This window comes from Engraulis encrasicolus, chromosome 24, assembly GCF_034702125.1.
Source record: "Engraulis encrasicolus isolate BLACKSEA-1 chromosome 24, IST_EnEncr_1.0, whole genome shotgun sequence".
Lineage (NCBI taxonomy): Eukaryota > Metazoa > Chordata > Actinopteri > Clupeiformes > Engraulidae > Engraulis > Engraulis encrasicolus.
Window position 1 is genome coordinate 47,653,596 of NC_085880.1, and position 12,500 is coordinate 47,666,095.

General features: G+C 43.4%; 1 protein-coding gene and 1 long non-coding RNA gene across 3 annotated transcripts in view; both read right to left on the reverse strand.

The window, feature by feature from the left end:
* The window catches only part of LOC134441133 (sodium/potassium/calcium exchanger 3-like), a 169,809-nt gene that overhangs the window by 138,977 nt on the left and 18,332 nt on the right, over window positions 1-12,500 (reverse strand). The gene's annotated exons all lie outside the window — the stretch shown is intronic.
* LOC134441805 (uncharacterized) lies at window positions 3,173-7,269 on the reverse strand. Of its 2 annotated transcripts, XR_010033206.1 has the most exons (7): window positions 6,786-7,269; window positions 5,798-5,880; window positions 5,139-5,237; window positions 4,549-4,601; window positions 4,180-4,363; window positions 3,643-3,738; window positions 3,173-3,302 (listed from the first exon to the last, which is right to left on the reverse strand). It is a non-coding gene; the product is annotated as an uncharacterized LOC134441805 (long non-coding RNA). The 2 variants fall into 2 exon arrangements; XR_010033207.1 differs by lacking the exons at window positions 5,139-5,237; window positions 5,798-5,880.

The window sequence follows — 12,500 nt, forward strand, 5'->3', positions numbered from 1 at the left end:
AAACTCACTGTGCTCCTAAATTTTTATCTGTACCCCTACTGTACATTGTTTCACTTAGAGGCACAGGTGCTCCTAATGAAAAAGCTAAGTGTAGAGCCCTGGTCATGTGATACAGGTGATATAGGAGTTCTAGAATCTAGTAATTTGATACAGGTGATGTAGGAGTTCTAGAATCTAGTAATTTGATACAGGTGATATAGTATGAATGAAGTCATGTGATACAGGTGATATAGGTTCTATTATGCACACACATACACGCGTGCACGCACACACACAAAAAGCTAACCTAGTTTAAACACACACACACACACACACACACACACACACACACACACACACACACACACACACAAGCACACGCACACACACTTAATCACCCTCTTGCACCCTTGCGTAACACACACAAATAAAACATGTTAGCGGTAGCAGCACAGCACTGTGGCCCAGAAGCTACATGTGCAACACTTGTGTACATACACATGGAAAATGGAGGTGCATGTCCCAGAGGAGAGAGAGAGAGAGTGTGTGTGTGTGTGTGTGTGTGTGTGTGTGTGTGTGTGTGTGTGTGTGTGTGTGTGTGTGTGTGTGTGTGTGTGTGTGTGTGTGTGTGTGTGTGTGTGTGTGTGTGTGCAACACTTGTGTGCTTACACGTGGAAAATGGAGGTGCATGTCCCAGAGGAGTGTGTGTGTGTGTGTGTGTGTGTGTGTGTGTGTGTGTGTGTGCAGGCCCGCCGACAGGGGGGGACAAAAGGGCTTTTTGTCCCGGGCCCTGGGATAGGGGGGCCCAGAACTGGGCCCTCATTAAGTTTGTGATTAATGGTTCTAATTAATTTCAAAATAAGATGTTTTTTGAGAGAGGGAGATTGCGCTATATTTACATTAAATAAATGATGCAGATATTTTGCCTTTCCTGCAAAATCAAGATCAAGAACCCCCACCTCCCCCACCCCAGTGCACAAATGGTTTGGTCGGTCATTACGAGAAAAAAACGGCTTCAACTTAACGCGGCTCGTGCCAATTTGCCAAGGTGTCTGAAGAAGCAGTCGTTCAAACCAGGAGGGCAGAAAATGAAGGATAGGAGAAAAATAGATGAAGACACCAGAAGCCCCAGGATTTCAGTAAAAAGTTCTTCAGATGATGCAGGTACTAACAATAGCAGAGGACACTAACAAAGCAAAAGTTTCCCTTCATAAACAGACACGCACTGCACTGCAGCATTCATGTTAAAAACATGATCAGTCACACAGTCGCATCATTTTATAACCACAGCTTAGTAAAATTGTGTTTCAAATCTGACCATCTGTGACCTTAGCTAGGAATATGCACATTAGCCCCAATCATAACATGATGAGAAGTTGCGTCGCGCGCAAGGAGAGGGCAAGGGAGAACTTTTAGAACTGCGCTATTATGCAACGCTATTTCGCTTAGCGCAAATGCTAACACTTTATCAACCTGTTAACTTTGTGGGGAGAAACAGTGTACATCCGTTTTGCATATACATTTCTGCAACTTGACTTGTTCCTGTGTTTGGCTATTCCTGGTAATCCTGAGTATTCCTGGTATTCCTGGGAAGACTGACGTCTTTGGTGTGCTGCTCACTTGTTCACTGTCATCACACGTCACTTGAAGTCAGTTTAGCAAACTAGAGCTGATTCAGTCAGGCACGTTTTGATGTGCAAGCCCTCAAATTGCTAAGGTAAATTACATGTACACTTGTGTTATTAATGATGTGAATCCTATTTATTTTGTTTCATTTCTAAATAAATGTTGGCAAAAATGCATGGATAATTGGATGGATAGATCATTTACTATGGAATTATTGTATGCCTCATTGATTTGTGAGGCTACGTTGATACCACTGACGTGTATAGTATAACTGGACTGCGGAGTTCGATAGAACTCCATTCAACGGTTTTGAAGCAACCGCGGCTGATTTACTTCCGCCCCAAAAATGCGGAAATATAATAATCACCTTGACAACGTTGAGCTACATTGCTGATAGGTCGACATCGCCGGCCAATCCACAAACAGACACTTCAAGACATGTCCCGCCCCTCCCACCCGAATATGACATGGCGTCCCCAGCAGAAATATTGAACCCAGTTTTCAGCTGTGGAACTGGTCGACACAGAAACCCTTGATTGTCATAAAAACAGCAACACAAGTTCAAATGGAACTGGTCATCGGTAAGTATGGCAAATATACCATGCTATTAATAAAATGATACTTTGGGATAACGAAACCTTGAAGAGCTTGTTATGATGACCATAATAATTTTAGCTTAGCATCTAACGTGAGCCAGCCGAATGGCGTAAGACCTAGCTTACTATAAATTACTTCACCACGTTGTAATGTAGCCGCAATTAAAGATAAATTGGAAGTTAGGCTACAAACAGAGCTGTACACAGAAAATGCAATGTGAAAATGTGTCTTTGGGGTCGGCGTACCGTTTGGCAAAACATAATCCATGTCAGCAATACTCAGTATCAACATTGCATTTGTATGAGCTCAGAATGCTCCAATTTTCATGTTGTACATCGTAAAATAGTGTTTGTTTAGTGTCTGCCACACCAAGTTAATCCTCTACGGACATTTGTAAATAACTTTGAATGTTTGGGCATCAAATGACATGCAAAACCTTTCCGTTTGACAGACAAACCATGGACGCTGAAGAAAGGCTCCTCGACGCCAAGCTGTCATCCGGAAGATTGAAGATGAAGATTGCCGTGTCGAGCAGTCATCATCATGACCATTTTTTTTGCTGATCCCCCCAGTTTCTGAAAAGATTCAGAATACAAAGCTTCTCTTAAAGATCACTCTTAGAAGTAGACGGTATGGTAAACAAACCAAAGTTAACACCTTTCAGTTAGTAAAACATAGCATTGCTTCAATCACACAGTGTCTCCCAACTTTTTTTTTGTCTCAAGTACCCCCTAAGCATTTTTGTCATACCATGAGTAGTACCCCCTCCCTCATGCTCTAGTCTACTGTATATCTTCCTCTATCCCAATATGATTATGCTCCATACATTTCTTTTTATTGATACCTGCCAATGCATGTACCACCTGCATTGTGTTCACGTACCCTAGTGGTACATGTACCCCTGGTTGGGAAACACCGATCTAAACAGTTGTAACAATAGTGTGTTAACCAATATTACAAATTAAACAAAATGTGTGGGCTGCTGTATATAAGCATTTATTAACTGTGTTTCATAATTGCAATGGTTTTTGAAGCTGGTTCTGCATATCGGATCCTCTGTGGTGGCAGGATGCAGGCAGCAGCGTACTGTACATCTTCAGCTGTAACGATAAATACAAATCTATTTTTAAAAAAATAATTAATGTAACATGAACATAATTGAAGCATATCACTGGTGTATATATAGAGTAACTATAACATTTCAGTGTAGTAAAAATGTCTACATTTGTTTAAAAAGGAAAAACCCATGAACATCCTTCTCAAAAAAGTTTTGGGTGCAGGACTAACAAAGTCAAATGACAACTGAAAAGTAAGTCTGCTCACCAAGCTCCTGTTTTACTTATTTAAATGTGATGAGCTTGAAGTGCAGACTTCATTTTCAGTTTTCAAATGTCTTTATTGTCCCATTACATCTGCAGAAATATGGGGGTGTACACTCACTTGTGTAATACACTATAGATGTAAGCAGAGACGTTGTCCAAGTCCTTGGTCATGTGATACCTGCTGCAGTGTACTCCACGTCTTCAGACCGCTTCGCTGTAAATAAAATAATGGCATATGAAGTGTGATGAGAATACGTCACTGTTTGGTACACCAACAACTTAACATACTTATGTCGTTTACATTATTTACCTCAACATTAAGCAGCTGAACTTGTATTAGTGTCAGGTTCATGGGAAGAAAACACAATAGATAAGGAGATGGGCTGCTCGTGTTTCAAAGCATGCTACCTAATCAGTGAAAATCATGGGGTGGTAGTTTCATGGTGTGGGCATGCATATCTGTCAATAGAATTGGTACCCTTGTAATTATTGAAGATAGTGGCTACTGACAAACGCTGAGAGTTTACTACGCTTGATGTATACTTTTATCCAGTCCAATTACTTTTTGTCCCTTCAAATTGGGAGGCACATGTAAAAATAAGTGAAAGTCACTTTGGATGAAAGCATTGGCTGAGTGTAGTGTAATGTTACATACCGGGTACTATATAGTATCATAGATGGCAGCAGGCTGGTCGGGTCCTCAGTTGTGCACTGGCAACAGTGGCTGGTCCTTGTCCGTGTCTCTATGGGGCCTCTTCTCAGGTCGGAGTGACAATCCTTGATGATGCTGACTATGGTGAGACCTGCTGGCGTGTAGCCTACTGTACATTTGCAGACATCTGTAAAGAAAATGATGACAAACGAAGGGTGATGAGAACAACATATATTTCATTACTATTTTATTACTAATATATAAACACATGCAGAGTAAGGAGATGATGGTGTTAGCTTTACATTGGAAGGTCTCTGGTCTTAACTCAGGAGCATACTTTATATTATATTAGGGATTTTAAACTTTACTTACCTGACAGTGAGTCCTGGCTCTGTTTTCCAGGTGAAGTGTGGTTTGTTGTTTGCCTACAGAATGAAACCATGTCACATGAGGATGGGGAAAGGATGTTTACTACACAATGCACTCGTCAGTAGGCCTACAATCGCCAACATTACCCAGACAGCACACTTATGTCTTGCCAACGTCGGCAAGATGTATTTTTTCCGATGTAAAATACATCGGCAAGACGTTTGCTCATCGGCAAGATGTTGGGCAGACGTGCGGCAAAAGAGCGGCGTCCGATGGAATGCCTACGTTTTACCGATGCATTGGCTATCCCGACGTCTGCCCAGCATCTGGCCGATGGGCTGCCACTCTTTCAAAGACATCTTGCCGATGCATTTATTTACATGCATCTCGCCGACGTTTAGCCGCCTTATATCCATCCATGAGCCAACATTTACCCGATTTAATTCCCTGCCCATTCACTACTTTAATGGCCTGCAATTCATTCAGATGTGTTCTACAACTTTTTGATGAAACTTACATTTTACATTTGATACCACAAACTAGGCTTACTTGTTGTGCTGTGTGGATTTTTGTTGAGCAGGGATCTCACTTACCAATCAGCATGTTTTCCTCTTGTTACCAGCATCAGTCTGAACCTGGATGGACACCTGTGCACTTAACCATATGTGAACTCTGAGGGCAAGTGTAGAAGCCTGGCAAATAAAGACAGGAATAAGTTGGTCTCAGTATCACTGCGCAACTACATTCAGAATGTAATATGTTGGTTTAGTTGATTTCTGTCCATCACAATTTAATATTATGGTTTACATTTAGACATATAACTTTTAGGCATTAACAATGTCATATTTGGTAAGGACATGTACAAGTGATGTAGGCTGTACAGCAGGGGTGGGCAACTTTCATTGTAAGGTGGGCCAACATTTTTAATTACCACAATCGGTGGGCCACATCACCACGCACTTGAGAGAATTTACAAAAGGATACTTCACTTTTTCTTTATTTATACCTGAATGCTTACACTATTGGTTTATAGGGGGTTAAAAACTGTCCTTTTTCTTTTTTTAAAAAAAGTGAGAAGTTGGGCTGCATGTGGCGCCCGAGCCTCCAGTTGCCCATCCCTGCTGTACAGTATCCTAACAGAAAGGCTCTCATAGTATTTCAAATAATGGTCTATATAAAAACTGGTTATAATAGGTACAGTGCAGCATAAACAGGGTTGAGGGGGTGGTTTCTTTTATTTCGTTATACCTACCGAGTAGTTTAGCCAATGTCTGTGTGACACGTTCACGCTGCCACCTACACAGCATCCTCCTCACAACCGCAGGGGCAAAACACCTGAAACATAATAATGTAATCCTTTTTCAGTCCAAGATATAGACTAGAAAATGAGTGACAGCATCACAATCAGTTTGTATGCAAGTGTAGTGGACCCCCCATTTTTGTCTTTTTGTTATTCCCTTATTCTCATTCCCTGTCTTTTTGTTGTCCTGTCAGAAGTTGTCTTTTAGTTTAATTATGCTGTTGCACGTTATCGCCAATAGATGGCATCATAGGACCAGCAATGAGTGCAGAGGCCCTCTCTGGTGCAGTAGCCAGTGACTTCGGTCACATAAAAAGAACGAAACGTGGAAGTGACAGGCTTTGTTATGATACAGAAGGCAGCTGTGTCAGCTGTACAGTTATGCTGAGGAAAATGTAAATAAACAACGAACTCAGCGAAACTCTACACACTTGAGGACCTTATTCATTAAGTGTGCAAAGCATTCACGCAATAATGCCACCAGGTTATTAACATACTGATAACGAACGTAGGCCTACCAATGACCATCATTTCATCACCAACTAGCAACTTGGAAATTTGGCAATACAGAAACGAACAATGTTTAACAGTTCACGGAGGAACACAGCTAGACTACGTTGCTTTTCCGATGTGGCCACTGGCCCGCATAGTGCCAGAATGGTAGTGAAATGTTTACAGCATCTTGATGTAAGGACTTGGCTACGGAAGGAGGGAATCCTTACACCTGATGCACGCCAAACAGACACATTTTGCTTCCAAAAGCAATGGCATTCAAATTATAATTAAGTTACTTGACAAGCCGACAGATCATCAAACACTGAAAGATCAGCATGCTGCCTTGGGCTAATAACAAGCTAGCATTGTCGTACGTGTTTGTTTAACAAAGCTCAGTCATTTTGGTCAATCAGCCACGTATAATACATGTTTTTATTTTACTTACCAAAACTGCAGAGGTCCTTACAGAATACGGAGAAGTACATCCAAAAGTACAACAACGCATATTTGTGGGGAAAGTGTACCAAAATTAAATAACCCATGGCAGTGATGAAGCTGTTGAAAGTAATGCAGCAGGGAGGGAGCTTCCCCTGGAGACGGCGCGAGAGTCGTCCTTCGCCTTGACGACGGCCTGCCTGTCAATCAAAACAATAATTCTAAAGAATGTCAACTGCCAATCAACCCAAATAGCCATGCTCATTGGTCATTTAAACTATTTTAATAGCTCTCTCAAATACAGGGTCAGCCTGAAAAAAATATCTGGGCTGTTTGGAAGGGAGGGGCAACTATCGTAGGAACGAAACAGAGCCGACTTGGCAAGAATTGGCAAGGAGGTATATGGCTTCAAGCCCACCATTGAGAATAATGGGAAAAGGCGCTCTACTTCCTTCTTCCGCCCAAAAATCGTCCCATGTCCCGCCCCCAGCCGTTGCTTCACAACACATCGAACATCCGCAGTCTAGTTATAATAGAAGTCTGTGTTTGATACCAATGTCATTTCATTTATAATGGGTAGGCCTAATAATATATAGCATATCACGTGAGAGTGGTGCGCTTTCAGACCGAAAGTGTAGTCTGACCACCTGGTCTCCCTTGAAAAAAATGTTTTGGTTTTTTTTGGTGAGGGGGGGTAGTAGGAGGAAGGGGGGCCCATTGATTTTTTTTGTCCCGGGCCCAGCCAAACCTGTCAGCGGCCCTGTGTGTGTGTGTGTGTGTGTGTGTGTGTTACATGGAGGAGCATCATGGCCCAGTTTGCAGATGGAGCAAGTTGAGCAATGACAGGGAACCACAAATAGATGCCCCCCCCCCCCCCCACACACACACACTCTAGTACACACTCTCCCCAACACTCTACGCACATACTCCACAAACACACACACACAAACACACACACACACACACACACAGAAAGAAACACACACACTTACACACCCTGTACAGTGTTGAGAGCGCCCCTCTCCCTCTCTTCAGCCCCATACTGTCAACATGGGCGTTAAATTTAGAATTCAGCCCTTCCATCCATCCTCGTACACACACACACACACACACACACACACACACACACACACACACACATACAGACACACACACACACACACACACACACAGACAGACAAGCACACACACACACACACACACACACACACACACACACACGCACACACACACACCCCATCTTTCCCCCAGTGTGCTGGAGTGTTAATCACCTAGTTCATCTTCATTAACACACACAGCAGAGCCACTGGAGAGGGAACAGGACTAGATACAGAGGGGTGTGTGTGTGTGTGTGTGTGTGTGTGTGTGTGTGTGTGTGTGTGTGTGTGTGTGTGTGTGTGTGTGTGTGTGTGTGTGTGTGTGTGTGTGTGTGTGTGTGTGCGTGTGTCTGTGTACGTGCGTGTGTCTGTGTGCGTGTGTCTGTGCACAGCGTGTGCGTGTGTACGCGCGTGTGTGTGTGTATCTGGATTCAGTATCTGCACTGTGTCAGGTATTCAGGGTCTATTGTACTCTCACACACACACGCACACGCACACGCACAAACACACACACACACACACACACACACACACACACACACACACACACACATACAGACACACACACACACACACACACATACAGACACACACACACACTCACACACTGTGTGTGCCTCTGTCTCGGTTACAATAGGTGACGTCAGCAGCAGCCAAGTCTCCCCTGCAATCTCCATCTAGATGAACACACACACACACACACACACACACACACACACACACACACACACACACACACACACACACACACACACACACACACGCACACACACACACACACACACTCCCCTGCAATCTCCATCTAGATCAACACACACACACACACACACACACACACACACACACACACACACACCCCTGCAATCTCCATCCAGATCAATAAAATCAATCTGCCTTCAAACCAGCTGAACGAAGCTGTTAGCGGTGCGGCTAAAATTAGCTCCAATGGCTCCAAGCATAGCAGACGTTGTGGCCGATTGCCTAGCCCGCACCGCGAAGGGTTAATGACCCTGATGCCCCATCCCAGTCTCTTGGTCCCTTGGACACACACACACACACACACACACACACACACACACACACACACACACACACACACACACACACACACACACACTTTTGGTCTCTTGATCGTATCTCTCTGGTGGCTCATGCAAAAAAAAGATCAATCGAGTGTATTTGAGAAGAAAAAAAAGTGTGAATGGGCTATCAAGTAATTGGTCATTTATAAATGTGACACACACACACACACACGTGCACACACACAAGCTCATTGTCTTCCACAGCAGGAAGTGCTGCCGGGAGGGAGTGTACGTGTGTGTGTGTGTGTGTGTGTGTGTGTGTGTGTGTGTGTGTGTGTGTGTGTGTGTGTGTGTGTGTGTGTGTGTGTGTGTGTGTGTGTGTGTGTGTGTGTGTGTGTCACATTTATAAATGACCAATTACTTGATAGTCCATTCACACTTTTTTCCCCCCAAATATACTCGATTGATCTTTTTTTTTCATGAACCACCAGAGATACGATGTGAGTGTGCGTGTGCATGTGCGTGTGCATGTGCGTGTGCGTGTGCGTCCGTGCATTCAGATCGTGCGTATATGTGTGTGCATTCGTTTGTGTGTGTGCATCTGTTTGTGTGCTGCTGTCAACTTGGATGACGGGAGAAGCCCTGTTGCCATCTTCATCTTCAGAGCCATCAGCACCCGGAGCTGAGTGATGGGACAGGCTGACACCGGAGGGGCTGCACCCAGCACAAGAGCCTCGCATCTGGGCATGGACACGTCTGAAGTGGCCCCTTACCCATCACATCACATCACATCACTCCACCATCCATCACTACCTACCACATCTAATCACATCACAAGAAGCAGTTGATTATTCATTCATAGACTTCTTTATAAACCTGATAGTAGTAGTTAAACAAACTTTTGGATTCGGTATTTTCTAAACTTTTGGATCCACAAACAGAACAATTCCCAACAAAAACTTTAGTTTCCACATGAAAGTCAAAGTGGCAAGTCGTTTTTTCGGCTAAAATATTTTGATTATTCATTAAAATGTAAAATTAATTTTAAATTAAAATGAATTGATTCACAGACTTCTTTTTCAAAGTCAGTAATGCATCACAACCTATTAAGTGCCATTCATGGGAACAGCAATTTTTACAGAGCAGGTCAGAGCTAACGTCCATCTCATTACGTCTATTCTGTTCTGTTCTGTTCTACTCTGTTCTGTTCTATTCTATTCTGTTCTACTCTGTTCTGTTCTGTTCTACTCTGTTCTGTTCTGTTCTCTTCTCTTCTCTTCTCTTCTCTTCTCTTCTCTTCTCTTCTCTTCTCTTCTCTTCTCTTCTCTTCTCTTCTCTTCTCTTCTCTTCTCTTCTACTCTATTCTGTTCTATTCCGTTCTACTCTGTTCTGTTCTGTTCCATTCTATTCTATTCTATTCTATTCTATTCTATTCTATTCTATTCTATTCAGTTCTGTTCTATTCCGTTCTACTCTGTTCTGTTCTGTTCTGTTCCATTCTATTCTATTCTGTTCTGTTCTGTTCTGTTCTGTTCTGTTCTGTTCTGTTCTGTTCCATTATCTTCTCTCCTCATCTATTCTAGGAGCTACCAGAGAGCCCTGATGTTCAGTTGCAGCATGTGAGTAATGGCTGATACGGTAGTTCCTACAGTCACACTAATTAGGGTTAACGGTGTGAGATGGATGGAGATGGGTGCTCCATGCGGCATAGTTGAGATTAGGGTTAAACATGTGCGATGGATGGAGATGGGTGCTCCATGCTGCTTTAGCTGAGCTGGGGAAGCTCCATGTAAGGGGAGGGGCAGCAGTAGCAGGGCTGGACTAGGGGAGAAATAGGGGACGGGCATTTTTGACTAAAAGGGCCCCCTCATAATTAGCAGTGCAGAACTGAATCACCGGTGGGCCTGGTTTTTTTTTTTTTTTTACATTTCTGAAAATAGGGGCCCACAAGGGTGCAGGGCCCACCAGAAAATGAAGGCTATGCCAGATGTCCAGTCCAGCACTCTGCAAAAGCAAGCTGCAGTACAGTACAGTATGATTTCAGCTCTGCTGGCAAATGCAGACGTCAAATAAGTCGTGCCAAAGTAATCATAATCACGATGATGTCAGCTGTAGTAGTAGTAGTGTAGGCTGTAATGGGACCAAGGAGCAGAAAAAGCAGATGACGTCTGGGGTGCTCTCTCTCCTGAGCATATATATGCATATTGTACTACAGGGGTCCCCAACCTTTCTGGGTCTGAGGGCTACCAAGGGCTGCCTGAGGACTACAAGGGGCTACTCGAGGGCTACCTGTTTGTTCAAAATCCTCTACCCATGACTTGACATCGTTCTCTAATCACACTATGATTGAATGATAATTTAATTGCTTGTACAAATAGGTTATAAAGAAATATTCTTTATAGGTTATAAAGAAATAATCTCATATTTAAAACAAGAGAGACATTAACTGTGACTAAAACATTGTTGTAACTATTTTTAACATCCTTGGTGGGCAGACTGTACTAGGACGGCTCACCGCACGTCTGGGGTGCTCTCTCTCCTGAGCATACAGTATATATGCATACTGTACAGGGACGGCTCATTGCACGTCTGGGGTGCTTTCTCTCCTGAGGGTAGACTGTACAGGGACGGCTCACCGCACGTCTGGGGTGCTCTCTCTCCTGAGGGTAGACTGTACTAGGACGGCTCACCGCACGTCTGGGGTGCTCTCTCTCCTGAGCATATACTGTACAAGGACTCACCGCACGTCTGGGGTGCTCTCTCTCCTGAGGGTAGACTGTACAAGGACTCACTGCACGGGCCTACCAGGCCCAGGCCCTGGGGCCCAAGAGTCAAGGGGCCCCCCTGAAGGCCAAGCCTCCATATTTCTTTTCTCATATTGCATTACAATCACATTTTCAGCAACTGTATTTTCATATTCTCCCAGGGGACAAAGCCCCAGACCTCCAACAACATATACAGTATGAAGAGTTTCATTGCAAGGCGAAGTATCTCCATTTTGTAGAATGTTGGGAAATTGACATTTTGTATTGAGCATTCCATTGCATTGCTTTGTGAAATGCATTTCATATAGGTTTAGAAAGCATTGTCCCAAAATATTTAAAATGCAAGAATTCACACATAGGTGATAGGACCTCTTAACAGTCATTTCCAATAGTAAAATGTAAAAGTCAAAAATGGTGGATACACCCTTTTGCAACAAAACCCTTCATATGGAGTGCGTTTTAATATGCGACCTTGCCTCCTCCACTTGCGCTTGTCTCCTCGTCCCGCCTCCTGGCCCCTCCTCCGTGGAGAAAACGATAAAGTTTCCCAGCTGTCAGCCTAGACACAACAACTTTTGAGGGACTGTTTTTCATTCACCATCCCAATTGCAAATGAGAAAAAGACTCTTTTTCTGCAAATGAGAAAAAGACTGAGCTTTTGCAAGATATTGAAATATAATGCTGTTGTCAGTGATGTCATCATGACGAGAAGCAAGTGGAGGAGGCAAGTGGAGGAGGCAAGGTTGCATATTGCAACGCACTCAAGGTCTCTAATATCTGACCTAAAAAACATGTTTTTTTGTGAACTAGCGACACCCATGCAAGGATGTCTGCTGTCTCT